A 24608-nucleotide genomic window follows, 5' to 3' on the forward strand; every position below is an offset into this window, starting at 1 on the left:
ACCCATAAAATTCTTAAAATCGACTTTTGTCATATAACATTAATATTTAATAAAAATAAATATATGCTTATAAATAATTAAATAAATCTCACTCAAGCGTCATCAATAGAATAACAATTCTCAAGGGGTCCGAAATCACTCAATACAAATACAAAATCTTAGACCATGACAAAAATATAGGCCATATTTTATACAAGAGTATAATATTTCAGCGGGGGTAGAAACCATTAACAACAAACAGTAGTTAATCACTGCGCTAACCATCAGAAACTAATAGATTAAATGACTACATGTTAACATAATCAATTCAAACAGCCCTCATAACATGAAATTTAGCAAATAACATCCCATTAACTATTCAGACAGTCATGCGATGACTCTGGGGTTACATTAAAGGCAGAATTCGATCAATGTGCATTTTTTTGGTTCATTTACCGCGCTCCATACGTTCTCTTCAGCTCGTATTGGTGTTCGGTATAATGCATACGCTTATGGCGATTAAGTACTTTTAATTCTATTTTTCATTAAAAAAAACGACTAAAAATAATTTTTAGGAATGGAAATAGAAATCGATAATTTATTTATTAAAGTTATAAGAAATATATAGATAAAATAACTTCCATGAAACTTTAAAACCGTTGTGTTAAAACTTTAATATTTTTGACAGAGCACATTTAAGAATATTGTGGTTTCCAGACAATTTCTTGATTATAATAAACTGAAAAATAAATGCGAAAACCCGTATATTCTTTAAAGAATGTTGCATCACTTATTATAAACAATTATCATATAATTACTCCTTTCCAAACAGGCAAAGAATGTTTTGTATACTTGTAAAAAGTGTCAGTAGGTCACATTCTATCGTAAGATAATACGTATACATAAGTAATATGTTTTCTTGAAGCAACTAAGCCGTTTATTTATTAATTGCTATTATGTAAACGCAAAAGCTACAAAATCCTAATCAACTTAGCTAACGAAACTCTAAATAAAAACAAGAATAATTTTCTCTTGCTGAAATTTTATAACTTGGACCAAGCCGTTAATGTACGGTTTATGTAAATATTATGAGAGTTTAACTATTCAGTTATTCACTTAGCGTCAGTTCTCTTAGGCTCTCTTTTTGTATCGTAAGTCGAATTTTAACGATTTTTCTTTTACGAAGTTAAACTGGCTTTTGTCGCGTCCGCAGTTTTATTTAATTTAATTTAAGGATCATTACTTTTTAACTTTATTTCCGAATGGTTATTCTACCTTAATTTACTCTGTGTCTTTTAAAGGTGATTTAATTATAATATTATAAAAACTATAATATATTTTGTGAGGATGGATTAACGTGTGTTTGGTACGTTTTCATGAAAAAACTACTGAGCTGGGTATAATAAAAAACTGAACTGAAGTAGGCAGAAGTGAACAATGCACATATTTTGCAGGTCTCGTCTCCTTGAAAAAGAAAAGTTTGAACTAATGCTGAAACCGTGCTTGTCTGTGGGTTGACAAATAATCTGTAGTTATCAAGTCATAATAACCGGGACCAATTTCTAGGAATTTACGCTTCAGCCAGTAATATCCCACTACTGGGTATAGGCCTTTTTCCCCATGTAGAAGAAGATATCCGCGCATTGGAGTAGCGTGGTGGATTAAGCTCTGATCCTTCTAGGAATTTACCACAAAATATTTTCCACTTACAATAGTAACGAGGAATAATAATAATAATAAAAAAACAATAAACTGGGGTAAAGCACAGCAAGACATATTCTGCTCAAAATTTGAAGCAGCTCGACCTGGAAAGTACCTCGACCTTACAGAATATCACAGTTAAATAGTACTGCTTCAAGCAGTGTTGTGTTTCTTTGGTGAGTATGGTGACCAGAGCTCCTGGAGTGTTGCTGACCAATCGGGTAGGGTCAGCAACACTCTTGCAATGTTTCTGGTGTTGCAGGCATCTATATGCTTCGGTAATTTGGTAAGTCAGTCGTACGCTTGTTTGCCGACCTCGTTGTATATAAAAAAAAAAAAAAAAAAAAAAAAAAAAACATTATTTTAAAGCAATTTTTAATTGTTTAAATTATTCTAACCCATTCTTGAGCAGTGTGGCGTAGTTAGCTCTTACTCCTCCACGACTTTGCTTAACATTAGAATTTTTACCGTCTGTTTCAATTCACCAATGCCTTCAATCATCATAATTTCAATACTATACTCAACGTTAACTACAATCCAAATAATATTTTAATCCTTTGATTATTCATTAGCAAAAGTCAATAATATATATTTCTATTCGATTCCATTCGATATATTTCGTATTCGATACAAACGATTGTTCACGCCTTGTACGTAATAATAACTCTTATGGCATAAATAATAAAGGTTATAATTCTTTAATGAAAGTGTGTACGCCAACCTAATCCGAGTCCGTTCGTCCGCGAAGCGTAAAGCTCATAAACAATAATTTAATGCCAATTGCCGATGGGACTTTAGAAAATCGCTGTATTATAGATTTTATAACGAAATGAACGTTTAACGGTTTTGTGTGATAAATATAAGTGATTACGGAATTATGTGAATTTGAGATATGTAAGTTAAATGTAGTTTTTTACTATCGTTATATGGGTTGTTGAATAAAAGAATAGAGTTATACATGTTGTGCTTAAATTCAGAATCTCAAAATAAAAAGCTACAACGAAAAAAAAATCTCGATACAAATATATATTTTCAACAACCGCTCTGGTGTAATGGAGCGAGTAGTTGCCAAAAACACCTACAGTTTGGGGTTCGATTCTCGCTCGGGATGGATTTTTTTACAAATATTTCTTTCGGTTTGGATGTCTGTCCTTTTGGGTCTCTTCACTCTGCAACTAAGAGCACCTTAAGCTGTTGGTCTTGGTTGTTATCATAAATACATGATAGCGATCGTAACTCATAGTAGATAACGTATCCGCCAACCCAAAGTGGAACAGCGTGGTGGATTAAGCTACAAGCTCCCACATGGGGAAAGAGGCCTATGCTTAACAGTGGAATGTTAAGGCTAATGCAATGCGTAAATATACATTTCATTTTACATTTATTTAAGTGTACATAAGCCACAATAATACATTAAATATTTAAAAATTCAATAGAAATAGGTGGTACTTGTTTGATACACGTACCGATAAATATAAGTACAATACTGCTGCATAACATTTAATAAAAAGTTTTAGTATATTATTAAATGGTCTGGATGTTTGTGCAGTTCTTGTCGGTCTCCCCACCGTGCCTCAGAGAGCACGTTAATCCGTCATACCCGGTTGTTATCATGTACACCTGATAGCGATCGTTACTCATAGTATATCCGCCAACCCACATTGGAGTAGCGTGGTGGATTAAGCTCTGATCCTTCTTCTACATGGGGAAAGGGGCCTATGCCCAGTAGTGAAATAACACTACTATTAATACTAAGAAACATAGGTATTCAGATACAGGTAATTATGTACGAAGACTAACAAAAATATTACGCCTAAATAGTAAGATACATAACCAAATATAAATTCCTATCCTTCCCTTTACGAAAAAAGATCAATTAACTTAATAGGACACTATTTGAACAAGTTAAACAAACTGTCGAAGCATCTATGTTGCAAACTTAATAATGTGACTAACAAACACACACAACTAGGTGGAGTACGGAGACAGGTATACAATCTTATTACAAACACACATTAAGTACATAGGACCAGACTAGACTGAATTAAGCCTCAGTGACGTTGGAGACACTAAATCAGAGATTAGCACAAGCGGTAAGTCCCCGCTATAGTTCTTATTTATAAAGTAAAAAAGTTTAGGAATCAGATTTGTACTGATCGAATTTCTTATTTAAATAAATTCTTTTTTAATTTAAGTTATTTATTGTGATAAAAATTCTTGTTTAAATTTCTAACCCTAGATTTATAGTGTACAGGATGACAATTTAAATATTGAAATCTTTTTTTAATATGTATTCAAATAAAACAAAAAGTAATGAGTTGAAGAAAAAGTGTGTGTCAGCACTGACGCACGACTGTAGTTTACTCCTTCAGATCGACTGTCTAAATAGGCACAAAAAGGCTAGTCTAGGAAAAAGATTAATACCATATCAAATAGTCAATAAACGAATCAAGTTAACAAAAATGTGACGAGGTCATTCGTTCAGTAGATTTTACTCCGCATATTTTTTTCATACTGGAAGCTTTGTATGAAAATCTAGTTTTAAGGAGTAAACTCCTCAAATAATGCTTAGTGAATTAAATTATATGACATTAGAAAAAGTTAATGTGGTTGGCTTAAAAACATTTTATAGAAAATGTCAAGCAATGTTTTTCAATTTCCCTTTCCCTTTGAAGCGAAAACATACCGTTTGATACCAATTATTAGTGTATAATTTAGAATTAAAACGCAATGACTAATAATATTGTACTCACAAGAAAAATTTTGTAAATAATAATGGCGAACTAAAACGCTGTTCCAATGACCCAACGTATGTATATTCCGCAGTCAAAGCACGTCCTATTCTCCACGTCTATCGTCCACCTTGCGACTTGCTTTCTTGCCCGGATTAACTCGAATTAAGATCTTTGTTACGTACTCTTGTTTTTTCTATATTAGTTTTTGGGAAATAGCTACGGAAAAGTAATATTTGGACAAGAAAACCGGTATATCGTCGGAGTTAATTGAATGAAAGTATTGCATGAATAACTATTCGAAACTTAGTAGTTTTATGTTGTTATATTAATAATTAGAAATTTATTTATCTTTTTATTGATTTGATATAGTTTTGTGATACTAGTTGTATATATTTAATGATTAATATATATATAACTAAATCGGCAAACAAGCGTACAGCTCACATGATGATAAACGATTACCATAGCTTATAGACGCCTGCAACACTAGAAGCAACGTTAGCGCGTTGTCAACCTTTCCCCAGTCTCCCCAGGAGCTCGAGTCACCTTAATCATCACAGAAACACAACACTGCTTGAAAGCAGTATTATTTAGTTGTGCTCTTCTTTAAGTTCCAGGCACTTCCCCAGTTGGGCTGCTCCAGATTTTGAAGAGAATCAGTGCGAGGTGGCGAATGCCAGTGCGACCCTATTTCGCCCCACCCAGGTGAATGACTGCTCACACGGGGTGGTTTTTTAGTCAGTAAGAGTCTGACATAACCCTCTGGTGCCCTCGAGCTGGAGGGTATCCATGATGGATTTTCCTAACGTAAAAATAAATTGAGCAGAATATTTCCTGGCCTGCCCCACCTCAGTTTTATTTAAAGTCATTATGATTATACTAAGGACAGATACGTCGTTTGACAAATGTTTATTTCATAGCTAAATATTTGAAATTATAGTTTTTAAATATTTATGTATATATTTATCCGTGGCGCAGGACCGATGGCCGTTGGAGTAGACGGGCCCTAGAGTGGAGACCGCGTCTTGGCAAACGCAGTGTGGGACGTCCTCCGGCCCGTTGGACCGACGATCTGCGTAAGATTGCCGGTGTAGGCTGGATGAGGATTGCGGAAGACCGGGATGTCTGGCGCGAACTTGGGGAAGCCTTTGTCCAGCAGTGGACTGCAATAGGCTGAAGTGTAAATATTTATGCGTTATTTACCAATAAATAAATAAATAAAGTTAAATTTGACTAGATTCGACTACACATTAAAAGATCTTTTTTGTCTTCAGCGTATAATATGCATTGTTGTTACTATGACGTCACATATTGAAGACATTACATATTAAAGCTTTGTTTCTGAATAAAAATACATAACAGCTATAAAGAAATTTCTTATCTTCAAAATAAGAAATTGCATTTTATGTCACATCCTGGGTATCATGATGAGAAGAAAAGAGTTCTAAGAGTTATAGTTTCATTAAAATTTATTTGGGGATGGCCTCTAAGACCTTGTTTAATTACACAGTCATAAATGGCTTAGTATCGCTACACGACCTACTAAGCCAGCAGTAAAATGTCAATACATCCGAAAACCTTTCAATCCCTTTATGAAACTCTCTCCTGAAACTTTGCCAAGTTATTGTATAGGACGAAACGAGTTTAAAAGCCCAAAACATGCTCAGAATTTCCAAACAACCTTTTTCCTTAAATATAATACTTCTTCTGTGTTACGGTCTTTTTGTATGACACCCTTTCCGCTGTGTCGCCACAGATCGATTCCTTCATAGCTTCTTTCTACATATTTGTAGAATTTTCTATTTGAATGTGAAGCAATGAACACTTCTAAATATTGAATTCAGGAATGTTGTCGTCAAATTTTTATGAAAGCTAAAATATACAGATTGAAACAAAAAAAAAAAATTATAAATCTATTTTTTTTAATGTATAATTTACTGGTATGAAAGTAAAGGTGTTTCTTCTACCTTTGAAAATTAGTTGAAAGCTTCCAATGCAAAATGAAACTGAAATTGCTAAACACATGTAGCATGTGCCAAAACGGTGTGTATAATGACGTTATTCACAAATTTGCCAACCCAACCATTTCTTACCTAACAACATTTTTAATTCTTTAAAAATTTTATAATAGAATGACTAAACAACAGTTAAATGGTTTATGTGACAAAATCGTGAACACATTCAAAATTATTAAAGGACTTAAAAAGAAGTTACTAAAATTAAAAGATTTTTTTATTTTTATTTATTTATTTCAAGTGTAATATTTTTATACCCATATATTTGTTCCACGAAAATATCGTTTAGTTAACGAATGACGTACTGTTTTATTTATTTCTTTCTTCTTTTATTTATGACATAACAATAAAGTAGAACAGGCTAGGTAAATAAAAATTTAATGTGCCAATCCAGCCGCAATGACATAAAGCGGCACTTCTCGAAACTTCAGAGGCGTTGGACCAATGTTTTTTTTACGCTGTGATGTTAGTGCTTAATTAACACTTTAAAATAGGATCTATTGCGTTGAATTTTATTGTTAATATATAATAAAAATATAAAGGTAGGTACATTTTGTTTAATATTTGGAAAGGCCTCTCTGTCAAACTGCTGCCTAAATACAAAGTTCTATTCTGTTACAAAATCATAATATATACTAATATTATAAAGCTATAAAGAGTTGGTTCATTTGTTTAAAAGTGATAGTTTCAGGACCTACTGGTTAAAATAAGAACTTACTTTTGTAGTAAATAGTGCATATACTGTGGAAGATTATAGGTTATACAATATTTTAGTACGATTTTTCTATTCAAACTAACGCGAACAAAACCGCAGGATACAACTGCTTTATTTTTATAAAGAAGTGAAAATAATCAAAATATGAACCAAATTTAAGGCCTAGAGTTTGTGTTCTGATGTCTTCAGCATCAGTTGGTTGGTGTTCCATCCGCTAAGGAGTAGGAAAACGTATCCTATATAGCGTAGCTCACATAGTAATCACCTATTCTTGCATCTGTCCACAACCTTGTGAATTGTGAGGGTATGCGACCCTATCCCTGGGTCATATTTCTCCTTTTTAAGTTATCCTTGTCTCCTTAAGTATGCACACGACATATGGTATCTTACATATCTTTGGATATTTATGAACCCATGTATTTTTATCTTAACATATTTTGGGTCTATAATGGATGAATACTTCACTAAATGCGTATAATAAATTTTTAGAGTCTTACTCTCTAGAATAACGCGTTGGCGTAACGGTCAGGGCACTGGCTTGTGGCTGTTGTGCTAGCGGTCGCGGGTTCTATCCACTTAGGTGACAAACTTTTGTATTGGCCACACATATGTTTGCCGTGGTCTGGATGTTTGTGAAGTTCCTGTGGACCTCCCCACAGTGCCTCGGAGAGCATGTTACTTCAAATTTGGCACAAATATTATTAAGAAGTCGGGTCAACATATAGGATTCATATTATCACGGGGATCCACCTACGGGGAACGAGCAGTGAACCTTTATTTCTTCAACGCATTCTGTAACAACGTAATCTAACGACGCATATTTGAATGTTGTTATAATTGTGTTCATAACCATGCTATAAGCTAGCTTCATACTATAAATAAAGACATTCTGTAGTAATTTATTATCAGCATTGCACCCGTGCGAAGCCGGGGCAGGCCCCTAGTTAAGAATAAATTCAAGATTGTTTCATCAATAACGTCAATATTCTTGAAGACTTATCAGTTTCAGATTTCATCAAAACTATTTCTCATAAATTCGTCAGTTTTCCTAGTTCAGAGATGTATAAAGCACATTAATTGATATCTAGAATTCAAAACCCACATTGTAAACGAAACATTCAATTAAAAACACAACGTTATCATACCCTCACACACGAACTTAAATAAATGACAAGGTAAATCGCAAAACAGTATCATTACGGTTCAGCCTACAATATATAATTCAAGCGTTGTCAACGACAGGTACGTTCACACGGTCGGTTTTCAATAATTCCATACAAAACATCGCTATCATTTGCTTCTGTTCACCGCGTGTATTTAAATAAATAAATATACGCAACAGCGGTCGGATAATCCAGAGTGCGGTGCGGAGATGCGCTTTGCTATATAAATAATATTCGTTTTTTTATGTTTTGTATAAATATGTTGTATTTGTTTAGCGCTGAACTTCAAATGGAATTGAATAGAGCGAATAGAGCTTTTGTTTGAGTACATATCGAGAACCGGTTTCTTCCTTTAAATGGTATTATTTTTAAGTAAGGAAAGAGTTAATCAAAGAAGAAATCTAAATTGAATCGATTAATATTTAATAATAAATAAATATCTACACAATACACACACGGTCGTCTGTTCCTAAAGTAAGCAATTTAATGCTAGTGTTATAGGTAACAGCCGACTGGTATATAGCTTCATTTTTTTTCGATAAACATGCTTATAAATAATACACATATAAATATATAAATAAATATTTATATTACACCCCGACTCGAACCTACAACCCTCGGAGCAGAAAGCAGGGTCACTACAAACTGCGCCAACGGGCTAGTGAGTTCATAAATATTTAAAAGTGGACGAAGCAAAACAAGTATGTAAGGATCGTAGCAAGTGGAAAGAAGTGGTATCTGCCTACCCCTGCGGGAAAGAGGCGTGATTATATTATGTATGGATTAAAAACATTAAAAATACTAAAATTTTTAATCAGTACTTTCAGCAAAGTCAAGTTTAAAATACATTCGTTACAAAATGATTTATTATCGCTAATCGATGACCGTTGAAGTTATTCTTAAATATTACATTTACTAATGATATATATTCAATATTCAAGCATCAGCTATTAAAAATACTTTTAAATAATTTAATTTTTATAGTAGTAACATCATAAATTTATTTTTAAAAGTATCTTATATTTTTTCTATCCCCAACTAGAAAACAAGTCAGGCTTAACCTCTCAAAAAGTTTTTTTCGTAATTTACCTTTAGAATTAAATGCTTATCAAAAAAACCTAATAATTTTAAAAAGAATATTTTACTCTAAAAAATAAAATACTCAAATTGAACCTAGCGCACTTACAAGAATTTTTCGAAACCTTGTTTTTGCTCTCGTGTAAAATGATAATTTTCGACTTATGTCACTTGTCAAAGGGGGCGCAGATTAAAAAAATAAATGCAATATTTAATATTATATGGCCCTTTTCACCTTCTCCTGTCAACTGCTATTTCAAGAAGCTATGCAAAATTGTATCAACGATCAATCCTTACATAATAGATCACGTAGTTAAATACTACAGCACTCAAAAAGTGTATTTACTCTGTAGTAATTGTGCATTCTTTATTCAAATAGACAGTAAAAACGACACGCTTTCCAGTGAAGGTAACCGTATTTCTTACGGACTACCAATGGACTATAAAATTAGTTCTACGAATCGATTGTCAGGCCACCTGGTAGACAGTTTTGTAAAGTATTCATGTGATTGTGTCGTGAAGGAGGACGTTTATAGAACGTCGGATAAACGTTTTTATAGCTCTTCAATCTTACAGGAATTTCATTTAAATGTTTTTTTTTTTTTAATATGTACGATTTTTATTTTTGTGTTACCCACAATTAGGAATTCTAAACATTTTTGAATATCATATCAAAAATTGACCGCTCCAGCGGGATTCGAACCCGCGTCATCGATATACCGTGTCGACGCTCTAGCCAATTAAGCTATGGAACGATATACCCGCTAGAGCGAAACTCCATAGCTTAATTGGCTAGAGCGTCGACACGGTATGTCGAAGACGCGGGTTCGAATCCCGCTGGAGCGGTCAATTTTTTTTTTTTTGTATCAATAGAGCTGTACTCATGCATTCAGCTAGTAACACCCTACTGCTATGCCTATTTCTCCATGTAGAGAGAGGCCTCTAGAATACAACTAGAAATGGTAATAGAGCTTAGAATTATATTTTGTCGGGTTCATAAAAACTGTAGTAAAAAAAAATGGTTGTCTGTAAAGTTGGCTTATGGACGATAGTTTAACGTGACAACGTCATAACAAAACATCTCCTCGGACACATAGGCCAATCGAGTGGAAGAGATAGATGCGGTGTAAGCGTACAATGAGCGTAACGGGACAAGGGGCGCTACGCTATAATGAGCGTAACGCTACAATGAGTCATCCTTTTTCGTATATGTATCATTGATCATTCATCGATTTATTAGACGTTGTCATGTCCAAATGTTAAAAAATACTAACACAGACGAGTAAAAATTAATATAAAATAATAAATTTTATAATATTATTCATTAAAATCTATCTAAATGTGAATACCGTTCAAACAAATAATGTACAAATATTTTCGCGGTTACACATTATTAAATATCTAGCGGTCGTGGTTGTGGGCGGTAATCGGTTTAGCGTTTTATTATGAAATAATAAATTTATTTATCCTTATGAAATAACTTTGTTAATTTCACTATTTTTTTTTATTGTCTATTAATTTGCAATTGACTAGCCAGTTTGTAGTGGCCCTGCTTTCTGCTCCGAGGGTTGTGTGTTCGATTCCCACCCCGAGTCTGGTTTTAATATAAATATTTATTTATATATTTATATATGTATTATTTATAAGTATGTTTATCGAAAAAAAATGTAGCTATACCAGTCGGCTGTTACCTATAACACAAGCATTAAGTTGCTTACTTTAGGAACAGACGATATAACTATCTACACAATACACACACGTGTGTAGTGTTATTTATTTATTTAAACCTAAATAAATAGGCTCAATTTAAACAATAAAACGCGGTACGAAAAACTGTAATGCTTAGTTTTTGTTAGCTAAAGTTATGAGCACTAGACATTGGATTAATAAAATAAAAATAAAAGTTCCTCTACTATATTATGCATCTATTATACATATAAACCTTCCATTGGACTCATTCTATTTACTAAAGAAAGCCGCATCAAAATCCGTTACATAGTTTTAAAGATCTAAGCATACAGACAGCGATACGCGACTTTGTTTTAAACTATGTAATGATATATGATGATTTAAAGCAACATAATTTGTTTAAGCTTTGAAATTATTGTGTACTAGATCATTCAATAAGTCCCGAGACTAACCTGGAAATGGCGCATATATTAAAAACTCTTTTGATTTTTAAAAAGTACTGGCTATCAATACAAGAATATGTGTCAAATTTTTAAAAATAGAACAATAAAATTATTGATTTTGAAACATTTAAGTGACGCTACGGTTGTAATTTCGATACAATGGAAAAAAACGAGTTTCGCGTGTTGATAAAACATTGTTTTTTAATGGGAAAAAATACCGTTGAAGCACAGCAATGGCTTATAAAATGTTATGCAGGATCAGCTCCCTCTAAAGCAAGCATTTGTCGGTGGTATGCCGACTTCAAACGCGGTCACATGGACACCAATGATGGGGAACGCTCAGGTCGTCCAAATGAAGCAGTGACTCAACAAAATATTAACCAAGTCCTCAAAATCGTATTGGAAGATCGGAAGGTAAAATTGCGAGAGATAGCCGAGATAGTGAAGATTTCAGCTGGTAGTGTTTTCACTATTTTACATAAAAATTTGGCCATGAAAAAGCTTTTTTCTAAGTGGGTGCCGCGTTTGCTTACAACTAATCAAAAGGAACAACGTATCAATGATTCAGAGCGATGTTTGGCGCTGATGAATCATAATAAAAAGGATTTTTTACATCGGTATGTAACAATGGATGAAACCTGGATATACCATTTCACTCCGGAATCCAATCGGCAGGCAGCGGAGTGGAGAGCGGCTGGTGAAAGCCGCCCGAAGCGTCCAAAGACTCAGAAATCGGCCGGTAAGGTTATGGCGTCTATATTTTGGGATGCGCATGGAATACTTTTCATCGACTACCTTGAAAAGGGGCAAAATATAAATAGTGACTATTACATGTGCTTATTGGAGCGATTGAAGTACGAAATTGCGGATAAACGGCCTCACATGAACAAAAAGAAAGTGGTGTTTCACCAGGACAACGCGCCTTGTCACAAGTCCGTGAGAACGATGGCCAAAATTAACGAATTGGGCTTCGAATTGCTTCCTCATCCCCCTTATTCGCCAGACTTGGCCCCCAGCGATTACTGGCTGTTTGCAGACCTCAAAAAAATGCTTCAGGGTAAGAAATTTGACTCAAATAGTGAAGTTATCGCAGCAACGGAGGCTTATTTTGAAGCCAAAGACAAATCGTTCTACACACATGGGATAGAAAAGTTAGAAAAGCGTTGGAGGGACTGTATCGCTCTTGGAGGAGACTATGTTGATGAATAAAAATTAATTTTATAAAAAAAGACCTTTTTTTAGTACTTAGTCTCGGGACTTATTGAACCACGTGTTATATTGCATTGATCTCTAAACTTTTTCAATTATTCTACCTTAAACTGATCAAATCATTATATAAACTAAGGCTACTCCATATTGACGTAAACGTACACTATTATATTTTTTCGCTTACAAAAAAAAGTCGTAATCACGAAAATGATACGCATTACGGGAAAAATATTCGAGAAGACTCGTCGTCATTACATTGTAAGATATTTTTACGGAAAATGAGATTCTTTCGACCACGTCTTTTGAATTAACAAAATGGGAGTCAGACCGAGAACTACAAGACAATGTTTACGCTTTCCCGAGAGCTATAGATAATGAATGTGCGCCGCTTTTTTGTTTCTTTGCAATAAACATATTGAAATTCATTTAATAATATGTCGTTTTAACTTTAAGTTGTTTTCCTAATTACAAGAATATTTTTTTTGTCTAAATATTCTAAAATAATTCAAATGTTGCATACATTTCATCTCGTCTTGTCGTAATCGCTGAAGACGGCGAAATTTCACATGTTATTAATAGTGTTCAGTATTTTTAATTGTGATTGATAGTTAAGATGAAAAAAAAAAATAAGAACACTAATTATGACTAACAGCTTTCATGAGAAATTAACGTTTTCTGTAATGTCTTTTAGTACTACCTTTTTTCATCTTACTGGCTCACTTACGATGGCGTAGTCTTAATCCGAGAGATTTTGTCATTAGTCATTTAGTACTATTGAGGAGTAGCTATATCAGTAGTATATCAGTCAGTCAGTCAGTTCAGCCCATTGCAGTCCACTTGCCTCCCCAAGTTCGTGCCAGACATCTAGGTTTTCCGCAATCCTCATCCAGCCTAAACCGGCAATCTCATATAAGGCTACTCGTATAATATCAAACAATATTTTTTCTTCTCGTTCAAGCAGTTGTAAGTTCTTATTTTGACACTTCTGCTTATGTAGTGCTTTTAATAAATAATATTGCTAGGTCTGAAACCCATCATTACGTAACGAATTTCGTTTTTACCTCAGTAGTTTAGCTTAATTCTGCATGTGCTATTGTGTATTGAATCATTTATGTTATTTCGTTAAATATAAATTTAAATTATTGTCCTCGTAACTTAAGTTGTATAAAGAAAGACGTAAAAGAAACAAATAAAATGAATATCTTAAGTGGCGTTAAAAATTCCATTGAGCACTCCCCTATCATTCCACTTTCAAGCCAACTTAAACGTATCGAAGCAAAAGAGCATGTGGCTTTCGCGTTACCATCCCCTGACCACGTGCAGAGGCGTGCCAGATTCCAGCTATTTTTCTTGCACGATTTCAAACCTGGTACACTGCCAGCTGAGCGATTACCTATATCTCAATTTGAGAGTCCTTAAATCTTTTATAATAAAGATCATAATCGCTTAAAGAACTACCGAAAACGAGGTTGCGGAAAGTTTGAGAATTGGCGAATGCAATAATCGTTTATTTGCGACTTCACTTTTATAATAAAGTTAGTAATTTATAGTTAGCTGAATGTTAGTGTGCGTTTCGCCGGTACGTCTGTTGGCACGCGTGTTGTTTACCAATTAAAATTTTAACTAGAGTATTTGTACGTTTCAATGTGTTATAATGTTATTAAAGTTCAATTATTTTAAATTAAAATTCAATTGTAATGAATGATTTATTCTATAATTATGAAATAATTAGGGGATGTTACTATTATGTAACGTCAATTGAGTTTGGAATATTATTTAAACGTACAAATAAGAGTTGATGAAAATTTAATGTGATATTTTAACTTCAACTAGGTGTAAAGAAAACTATGTGTATTTCACTATTTTATGAACATATGCCACATTTAAACTGATACCTATTTTATTTTTAACCGACTTCCAAAAAAGAGGAAACAAGACAAAACAAACAATTTACTACAAGATCCATAAATTATCAGACATCGTCATAATAATACCTAAATATATTTGTATAATTAAAGCATAATTAAGCACAATGTATGAGTATAATGTGTAAGCTGGAATCGTGTTATTAAGATATACTCGTAATATTGTAATGACTATAGAAGTGTTATTGATTACAGCTCATTTTATATAACTACAGTGAAACACATCACAGCATGACTTATCATTAGTCATACACAAGTATAGTCATAGACATAGTATAAAATTTTATGTATTTTAGTAAGTTTTGGAGTTATATATATTTGGAATTGATTTCATGATCACCCCGGTATGAAAAATTTACTGAACGAATGACTTTGTTTCGTTTTCTGTTAATGCCGTCTACCCAATAGGGTTCCCATAAATGGCGTTACTTGATTCGTTTATTTACCATTTGATATTGTATTAATCTTTTTAAGCTACGCTAGCTAGTATAATATGCCTTGACATATACATTTTCAATGTATATGTCATGGCTTGACTGCAAATATGCTTAAAAAATGCTTCTTTCTAGTTAGTACTTCTTAGAGGATAGATTTAGAGAGAGGATACTTTACAATTAGTTTTAAGCCATATTTACGTCATTTTAACTCCTATTTAATAAAATTATACCAGTGTGGTTGTCTTTATTTTATTTTATTTATTTATTTACTGACACACCAACAGCATAATATACTAAACATTACAATAATCGTGTTCATGTACATAGTCTGGTATGCATGACAGTAACGGGTGCAGACATCACTCGCCTTAAAACACATTAAATAACAGTTTGTCTTATATAAGGTACTAATCATCGTTGCTTAGTGCTATGAATTTCAAATAAATATTCCAGTTATTTCAATTTTTTTTCATCGAACTGTTTATTTATTTAATTTTAATAAACAAAATAACAGTAAATACATTTATTTTTGGTTAAAAAATCATCAGTCAGCAAACAAATAACTAGGGAAGAAGTGATTGCTTAAACAAAACTACATGAATGTCATTAAATTAAAACTAAACTACGGGTAATGGAGTTTAGCAAGGAAAAAAAAACATAATAATAATATCATTTTTTTTAAAGTATAATTAATAAAAAAATACTAAAATTATATATACATATAATAAAGGAAAAAAAAATTGATACGTTTTCACTTTAAAAAAATTAATAATAAATTAACAAATAAAAATGAATACGTGTATTCATTCTTGTTATTTAATGAAATATAAAATAACTCCTTAACAATGACACTTCCAGTTGTGCATATTTCTATTAACCAGTGTATATATATTTTAATACTACCCTACATATTGTTAATTTCTTGTCTCGACTATAAATTGTTTATATATTGTGTTTCAATGTACCCAAAATATACATTTTTGTTTAATTTTAGTGTTTGTAATTTCTCATGTAAGTGGATTGTATTATTTTGAGAAATAAATGATCTTTAACCATAAAACCTCACAAGGAGTAATATTAAAAGAAATTTCAAAGGCTTTGTGTGTGCATTGTAAAAATCATTATAATGTAATTAAATCCACTTTTTGATATAAAAATAGACGTTTTTTTTTACATTGCTGTCAACTGCGATTATGAATGATAGCATAACGAAAAGGCTGTCGGTAATGCATCGTTGAACAACAATACAAACGCTCCAAAAATTCAACAGCTTTTCAGACGTGAAGTATTTAAATAAATTACATTTTAAACAGACTCTCACTTGGTGGATTACCGCATTACGGCTTAATTAATGTATTAATTTTATTTTATGTATTACTGTACTTGTGACTCGTACTTTTGTATACGGTATTTCTCTGTAATTACATAATCAGATCGATCGAGTTTATTTATAAAAAATAAATAATAAATTATTTATTTAGAAAAACGTTTACATAACATGATACCGTTGTTGAGATATGCTTTTAAGTAAGTATTTTACCTGTGTCAGGATTTCTCGCTCTTCCATATTCACACTTATAAAATTAAAAAAACAAAAAACTTAACATTATCATAATTCAATCACAAGAGACAAAAAAAAGAGTTTACTAATGCATGTTTCTGTGTGTCTATGAGTGTTTGTGTGTGTGTGTGTGTGTGCGTGTGTGTGCGTGTGTGTGCGTGTGTGTGCGTGTGTGTGCGTGTGTGCGTGTGTGTGTGTGTGTGTGTGTGTGTGTGTGTGTGTATGAGTTTGTGCGTGTGTGCGTGCGCGCGTGCGTGTGTGTGTGTGTGTGTGTGTGTGTGTGTGTGAGAGAGTGTTGTGTTTAGTATATTTTTAGATGATTTTTATGTGATTATTTATACAAATTGTCTATTTTTGAGAAATATAACAACACTTTTATTTCATTTTCCGTACTGTAATAGAACTCAATAAAAAAAGTAAAGATATCTGAGATGCACAACATATCCATATTTTAAAGTCTGTAAGAGCTTGCTTGGGCAATACTTGTGAGTAACTTGTCATAATCCTTACATGCTATCTGTTTGCGCTTGTCCATGCGTATTTTATTATGTTATTGTCATTAAAATATTTATGAACCGAGAAATAAAATGAGAACACAATTAATCATCGAATCAAGAACTGCATAATATATGCATCACAGTATCCAGTTTTAATTCCCCAATGAACGTCGCATAAATCCAGCGTCTCCACATCACTGAGACGTGCCCCGGCCACAGGGCAGACATCCATAAATCTAGACCTAGACTGAAATCCTGCGTGGCATAACTACCAACATATGTTACCGTACGAGCTTTACCTTGTCTCAAACGTGCGAATATCTGATACACTGTCGTGATTAAATATTTGGAATACTTCAAGTTTAGATGTTTAAATAAATGGAGCTCGTGTGCGATATATCGGTGTTGCGTGTAATGGACGACTATTCCACTGTTGAATGCACATTATGCAATCACAATTGTAGCGTAAAGTTGTAATTTCCAGACTATTAAAGTACTGATAAAGTAAAAATGGGGGGTAGTTTTTTTATAGTTCGGCTACTACGTTGATATATACACTTTTAAGGGCATCTGAGGAGACGACTTGTCAAAAACCTTTTGAATTTATCATTAAATAATAACATCTATACTAAAATATAAATGGACATGGTAATTAAGCAATTAAAATTAACGAAATTGATCTTATCGTTAATGAAGCGATTAATTTTAACATACCTTTGGGCATAGGGCACGATTAGAGAATTTGATCCCAGCCTTTTTCATACCCCGGAATTTCAGTATTGTTTTAATATGATCCCAGAATTCCCAGAATTATAGATAGATAAAATTAAAAAAATAACATTTGAAGATACTAAGTTTACATTAGTATCTAACTGAAAATTGTGCTTTAGACGTGGTAGGTTGTGATTTTTTACTAAGTCTCGTATCTTTGTACATATATTTTGCTTTTGCGGATTTACAGAAAATTTGAGAAATGACGTTTCTTTTGTTGTTTCTATAAAAAAATATTTTTAATGTTTGAAAATGGACATGATACTTTTGAAGAAATTGCAAGTGATACCGTAATAGTTTCACTTAGAACTGACATCCCGGATTTCTAACTTGAAGATTTAAAAGTGTTGCTCGGATAAAATATTTTTTAAGATGACTTTGAGTTTAGATAATGAAGTTATTTAAACTCAAACCATATTTTATTCAAAAAGGCTCATATAAGCTCTTTTGAATCATAACTTTAGGTTTTTACAGGCTTTTGTAGTAAGAACTTTTGTAGTTTCTATACTAATTCTGATTCCTAGCTGATTGGAATTAAGGAGCTTGTAACATATATGGTAAAACAACGTTTCCGAAGTCAGTTAGTATATTTATAAAATCTAACAAAACTTTATTTGTTTCTTTAAACATAACTTTCATATTTCAAAACATTTTAATAGCAACGTAAACCTTAAACTAAATTGAAATGAAAATTCAGCCTTGTTACAAAAATATTAACGAACTTCAATATAAAACGCTTGAATTATCTTAGTCGGCCATCTTATATATCAGATAACTGGCAGCATCTGTTACACAGCACGGTCTTGACTAGCGGAATAGTCCCGTGGAGTATGCAAATAAACATTCTGTCAAGAAAATATGGATATTATGAAAAGAATAATGCTACGTTTAATTTATACGGCTATTTCTGTAACACAGGTTATTTGTGAATTTAAATCTTCTTCACCTGTTCAATATATTTTGGTTACAGTAACTTGTTAAGCAACAAAATCTTAAATATCTTTACGATATAATTAAGTGGTGATGTCATACTCCTTAGTTTTGTTTTCGAAGAAAACTAACTCAGTTTAATAAAATTAAAAAAATATATATTAAAATGAAATTTAGATTTGTACACAATCTCAAAAGGATAATTCTTACTAGTTCTTCTATTCAGTAGTAATCAGAGTAGTTGTAAGTTTCTGACTAATTCACATCTGACTTTAGTTAATTCTTACGAATAGTATCAATTATGATAATTGTGAGAAAGAACCTTTTTGAAGTTATACCTCTTTTGGCGCATTAGGAAAAATTATGAGATTAAATTTTTAGGCACACACTGTTACGAAAAAAACCGACACCCTGAAGTTAGCTACAACGAAGAAGAAGTTAGCAACGTGAAGTTAGCTAGCCAATGAAGTAGGTACAACTTCTTACGTGCGTACATAAGTGTACACACTTTTTTGTGTCATCGACCTGTAAATTGTAAGACTGCCTGTAAAAGGATGTTCTATTATTTACCATGAATCTGGCTTATGACTTTTTGGTTAAGCTACATCTATTTCGTTACATTCAGCCAGCTCGACATAAGATACATTAACTTCGATAATTGTCTAAATAGCGATTAATATTCAAAAGATGAACTATATCGCCTTGAGCTTTCCTAAATTAATGAATCCAGGCAGGTTTCTGGTTATATCGAGTTAGCGCCACAGGTGCCTGCAGAGATTTGTAATAAATTCCATTATCGTTTCCCTGCACTTAGTTGGTAATATTCTCAACACGTAGGAGGCTAAATCACAGCTTAATTGCTTTTCGTTTTTTTAAACCGTTCTTTTATGTAAAAAATGTTGTTAGAAGAATTAGGTCTTACTGCACAGGACTACAAATAATTTTAAATTTCTTTCATATTTGTAAATGTCCAAGTCTATGTTATTACTGTAATTACTAATAACTTTTGATTTCTTCACATCGTACTGATAGGTTACCAAATAAATTAATCTTTTAAGTTAATCCATAAAAAAGGCTAATTTTTAGATAATTTTATCAAATATTATTATTGTTCATATACCCTTCTCTACATGAAGAAAGAGGTCTATACCCTGCAGTGACCCTGCAGTGGAATGTTACAGCCTCGATCAATCAATCAATCCTATATGAGCTTCACGGAAATATAAATTTACAGGAATTATAGATGTAAATTAGACTCTGGTACTCATAATAATCAGCACTACATTCCTCTGTAGCAAGCTGTTCAGTGACCCGCACTTAGCGTTGGGTCGGACATTGCAATATGACGGACAGTGATCATTCATATATATACCTGTATATATATAGTAACAATGCAACGAGATTGCTTTTACATAATATATTTTATGATCTAATATTATAACTTGAAGTTATGACCAAAATTTGCGTCTTCAATTTTTAGTGTATATTTTACACGTTTATACGTTTTCATTTCAAGATTTCATTTTTTGTGTTCAAAATTTATGTCAAATAAAGTTTATATAGTTCCATATGTTTAATAAACAGGTACTTGACCCTATAATTTGATGTAAATCAACGTGTACATGTGTCAGATCAATATCTATTGTTTTTAAAAGTATATTCACAATTACAGTATTTCTAAACAAAAAAAAAAGTTTTTTTTTTTAATTCAATTCAAGCGAAACCTTTGAAATAAGAACCGTATTATTCACGATTCTTATAGATCCACTGACGCGCCTGTTTTATATTCAACTTCGGCCTTGCGGCGATTTCGCTACGTCTTTTGGGATCTCGATCCTCTTAGTTTTTAGAAGATGAATATCGATTTGAAACTATCGCGTTGTTCGTTGAAGGGTCCAAAGCAAAATATTTATGATACAAAACTTTTGTTGTAAAAGCGAGTTTTTTAAGATCAGTTTTAGTTATAAGAAAGACTGTAAGAGTCTGAGTGTTTTCTAGTTGATATACACGTGGCTCTGGAAATATTTTATAAGACTAGCATTATTATTATTATTATTTGATTTTTTAATTTATCAATTTGCGTTTTCATAATATTGAATTTATTAATTATAATGATTTCCAAAGTATGAAATAAAAATATAAACAAAAGTACGCTCCGATGCACGACTGGAGTTTACTCTTTCAGATCGACTGTCTAAATAGGCAAAAAAAGGCTTGTCAAAGAAAAAGATTAATGCCATATCAAATGGTAAATAAACGAATCAAATAGGGTTCCGATAGATGGCGTTAACAAAAACGTAACGAGGTCATTCGTTCATTAGATTTTTTCCTCATAATTTTTTCATACCGGTTATATGAAAATCAATTCTTAAGGAGTAAACAAAAAAATCTCATACTTTCTTTGTCAAATAATTGTTTAATTGTATGATTTTCATACTTATATAGTAATCACGTGATATCTCACCAAAAACTTATTTCAAAATTTGTTACCCATATAGGTGCATATAGATTTGTATCATTAACAAATCGCCCAAAATTAATGTTGAAATTTAAGCTCATTATTTTTCAGGAAGTAATCATTAAAATTTAAGCAATTCATCAGACTGACAACGATAAATAATTCCATCCTCTGCATACTCATTGGGTCCTCAATCAAGCCTGTTTAATTTCAATCAAACGCATGACTATAAGCTTAATTGCCTGAGCTGTCACTTACAGGTCTAATACATAACTAACCGCGGCCCTACGAACGTGTTTGTTTATGCTAATAGCTTGCTTTGAATATAGATAGCTCATCCACATTGCATGTAATAAAAAACCGCTGACTGAAGCAACTCGCTATTTCTCGAACGAAGTATGATTATTAAGTTGGTCAATATTGTCTGTTCGCTTTTTCTAACGTTTTATCGTTAGTTGAGATACTTTTTATTATGTTGTGTAGTTTGTGGAATTGAATACATTTCGCGTTATTTAAAGTTATTAAGTACACATATATAGTGTATTTTATCTGAGAAGAATAATGTATACAATCAGTATTACATGACTTAGGTATATTGTGAAATACATTACCACAATAAATACAAAAATGTGTAGCTAAAATTAATTAATATTTTTTGTTTGTTTTGGCAGAGGAACCCATTTACGGTTGATATTAAAGACGCTCGGTTAGTCCTAGACCGTATGTCAGCCTCAGCACTTGAGGGTACAATACCGACCAAACCCCTGCGGGAGCCTTCAGCCACTTTAATTAGAGGGACCCGGGTCTGCAGACAACAGAATCCTTCCAGCTACAGGCTGGCCTCAGCGAAAAGTGAAAAATTAAGCAACCTTTAGTTAGTAATAAGTAATAGTTTACTTCGTCAAAAACCATCATATTTTAGTACCAGCTTTACAACAAACAAAAACGCAAGGTAGATTCTAGGTGACGAATGCTAGCGCGACCCCATCTCGCCCCACCCAGGCGGACGACTGCTCATACGTGGTGGTTTTTAGTCAGTAGGAGTCTGATATAACCCTCTAGCGCCCCCGCGCTGGAGAGTATCCATGATGGAATTTCCACACGTAAAAAAAGAGTAGCAGATTCTTTAAAAGCGGGAAATTTTTTTAACCCAATATATCGTGTTTACAGTAAAAAAAAACTGACAAAAATGTATTGCAAAACAATTATGCATATAATATATAAATGAAAGGTTGCCTGGAAGAGATCGCTCATTAGCGATAAGGCCGCCTTTTGTACTTAACTCCTGTTTTTATCTTTGTAATTTTGCTCACTCTTGGTGTACAATAAAGAGTTTTTATTATTATTATTATTATTATGAATCTATGTTTACCAAAAAATCTCAAACAATGCAATACCAATCTAAAATCAAAAATGAAAACGAGAAACATTAAATTAGAAACAATCCGTCACATTTAAAAAGTCTTAATAACATGTATTTTTTTCAAAGTCATGTAAATAAAATGCCTAGCTTCTCATAAAACGGTTTATTCGCTAACATGCATGTATTAAAATTTCGCTGACTACACCCAAACTCGGTTGATAGCATCGTGTAAAGAACCGCGTCGGCTGCCAACTTCGGCAATATTTTTCTTCACTCTTGATCAGATACGGTACGTACCTAAAATAGATAGACAGATGTGAAGCTTCGAACATTGTATCAGTACTTTTATCATGTATCGTATTTTTACGAATATAAAAACTATACACAGAATAAGTAATCGTAGAAATAAGTTAAAGGACTTATCCGTTAGTTCTTTAAACTTAGATTATATTCTAATTTTTTTTACATTACCTGAATATAGTTTAAGTATAATGCACAGAATAACTTTTTATGTTTATAAGAATTTATGATATAAAATAATTAAATAAAAATTTTAAACAAATATCTTAATGTTCTATCGTACTATACTTTACTTACGCAGGACATCCTGACGACTGTAAAATTCTCGTCATTTATTAAAGCTTCTGATTTGGGTGCGTCATTTATCGTTTTGGGTTTTTTACTGAAAGAATGCCAAAGAAGCAACTCTTAAATTAGCCCCACTGACTATATAATGTATAAGAGAGATGAGACCAGCTATCCTTTTGAGCCTTTTTATTAAAGAAAGTTATACAACTCACTTTTAGTAATACAAGACAATAGAAAAGAACTGTATGTATAGAAATTATTTGAATACATACTAAAATTGAATTGAATTAAATTTTGGAAACTAAATCCGATAAAAATGGAGCCGAGTAAATAATTTAAATACTCTTTTATACTATACAAACATAATCTCCAAAAAGACTGTGATTTGAGTTAAAATATTAAGCCATTTAACTCTTTTATTATATGACTGTGGTAGAAAAAACACCCACCTGATGATGGTTGGTGATTATCGTAATTATAAATGACTGCAAAACCAGAAGTATCGCAAGCTAGGTTTGTTAACCTTAACTCCAACTCTCTCTAGGAACTCTGGGATATTGTACAGGAGAACAACATACTTGAGAGTAGTGCAGTATGATCTTGAGTTAGTTAAGATTTTTACAACTAGATTGGTGAATAAGCATACTGCTTACCTGATGGTAACCGATTACCGTAGCATATAGATGTCTGCATACTACAAGCAAGCGCGTTGCCGACCCTACCCACCACACCCCCCAGGAGCTCTGTTCACCTTACTCGCCACGGGAACACAACCGCTTTAGAGTATTATTGAGCTGCAATCTTTTGTAAGGTCGAAGTACTTCGCCAGTCGGGCTGCTCCAGATTTTAAATAGGATATATTCTACTATGCCCTACCCTACAATGATTATTATTTGTCAAAAATTAATAAAAAATCAAATTGCCATAGAAAATATATAATACTAGCTTTTACCCGCGGCTTCGCTCGTATTGATTTTTTTTAATAAAAAGTAACCTATATTACTTTTGATACCTCCAAAAATATGTGTACAAAGTTTCATGATGATTGGTTAAGTAGTTTATGCGTGAAAGCGTAATAAGCAAACTTACATTCACATTTATAATTTTATCTAATCTAATAATAATTAGCGATATACTTTTTTCTTTGATTGTACCAGTAAAACATGCATACAATATATCGTGTCGTGTGTAAATATCGTATCGTACAGGAGTAAATAAGTTTTCTCTACAAAAACCATACTCAAGAAACGATTCATTTGAAACGTCATCGTAGCAGCTAAACAAAAACTCGTCTCAGAAGGCGAGTTAAAACAAAAAAGCCCGATAACGGGTAAATGGTTAATGTGAAATCG

General features: G+C 32.6%; 1 long non-coding RNA gene across 1 annotated transcript; it reads right to left on the bottom strand.

The window, feature by feature from the left end:
• Window positions 1-13126: 13126 nt before the first annotated feature.
• Window positions 13127-20361, bottom strand: LOC123655935. Its single transcript, XR_006743472.1, has 3 exons — window positions 20350-20361; window positions 18950-18951; window positions 13127-13212 (listed from the first exon to the last, which is right to left on the bottom strand). It is a non-coding gene; the product is annotated as an uncharacterized LOC123655935 (long non-coding RNA).
• Window positions 20362-24608: the final 4247 nt, after the last annotated feature.

This window comes from Melitaea cinxia, chromosome 8 (genome assembly GCF_905220565.1).
Source record: "Melitaea cinxia chromosome 8, ilMelCinx1.1, whole genome shotgun sequence".
Classification (NCBI taxonomy): domain Eukaryota; kingdom Metazoa; phylum Arthropoda; class Insecta; order Lepidoptera; family Nymphalidae; genus Melitaea; species Melitaea cinxia.